Source organism: Triticum dicoccoides, unplaced genomic scaffold (genome assembly GCF_002162155.2).
Source record: "Triticum dicoccoides isolate Atlit2015 ecotype Zavitan unplaced genomic scaffold, WEW_v2.0 scaffold37578, whole genome shotgun sequence".
NCBI classification, from domain to species: domain Eukaryota; kingdom Viridiplantae; phylum Streptophyta; class Magnoliopsida; order Poales; family Poaceae; genus Triticum; species Triticum dicoccoides.
Genome location: NW_021267446.1, coordinates 1 through 1,106, shown reverse-complemented (window position 1 = coordinate 1,106; position 1,106 = coordinate 1). Strand labels below are relative to the sequence as shown.

General features: G+C 52.4%; 2 non-coding genes across 2 annotated transcripts; both read right to left on the bottom strand.

Annotated features, from left to right (window-relative positions):
- Positions 1–324: 324 nt before the first annotated feature.
- On the bottom strand, positions 325–443 carry LOC119346047. Its single transcript, XR_005167323.1, has one exon. It is a non-coding gene; the product is annotated as a 5S ribosomal RNA (ribosomal RNA).
- Positions 444–739: 296 nt separating this feature from the next.
- LOC119346046 lies at positions 740–858 on the bottom strand. Its single transcript, XR_005167322.1, has one exon. It is a non-coding gene; the product is annotated as a 5S ribosomal RNA (ribosomal RNA).
- Positions 859–1,106: the final 248 nt, after the last annotated feature.

Sequence of the window (1,106 nt, the reverse complement as noted above, 5' to 3'; positions counted from 1 at the left end):
TGCTTTAGTGCTGGTATGATTGCATCCGACATGTTACCCCGGTCTTCGTCCCTTATCCTTGCCCCTCCCAGCTCCACTACAAAGACGATTGTACATTGCTTTGGCCGCTCCCTCTCAACTACGGAGACGAGTTTAACGCGGTTTCCACCCCTCCCTCTCAACCGCACCAGTGCACGCTTGCCGCGCCACAACGCCGACGCTGGACCCGTGAATCGTGAGCACCCAGCTATGACTTACCGCACTCGTGCAAAATAATAAAACACGGTAAATATATTACTTACACGTGCGTTTTGTTTTGCAAGCGGCGCGAAAAAAATTAAAAAGGGAATGCAACACGAGGACTTCCCAGGAGGTCACCCATCCTAGTACTACTCTCGCCCAAGCACGCTTAACTTCGAAGTTCTGATGGGATCCGGTGCTTTAGTGCTGGTATGATCGCGTCCGACATGTTACCCCGGTCTTCGTCCCTTATCCTTGCCCCTCCCAGCTCCACTACAAAGACGATTGTACATTGCTTTGGCCGCTCCCTCTCAACTACGGAGACGAGTTTAACGCGGTTTCCACCCCTCCCTCTCAACCGCACCAGTGCACGCTTGCCGCGCCACAACGCCGACGCTGGACCCGTGAATCGTGAGCACCCAGCTATGACTTACCGCCTCGTGCAAAATAATAAAACACGGTAAATATATTACTTACACGTGCGTTTTGTTTTGCAAGCGGCGCGAAAAAAATTAAAAAGGGAATGCAACACGAGGACTTCCCAGGAGGTCACCCATCCTAGTACTACTCTCGCCCAAGCACGCTTAACTTCAGAGTTCTGATGGGATCCGGTGCTTTAGTGCTGGTATGATCGCATCCGACATGTTACCCCGGTCTTCGTCCCTTATCCTTGCCCCTCCCAGCTCCACTACAAAGACGATTGTACATTGCTTTGGCCGCTCCCTCTCAACTACGGAGACGAGTTTAACGCGGTTTCCACCCCTCCCTCTCAACCGCACCAGTGCACGCTTGCCGCGCCACAACGCCGACGCTGGACCCGTGAATCGTGAGCACCCAGCTATGACTTACCGCACTCGTGCAAAATAATAAAACACGGTAAATATATT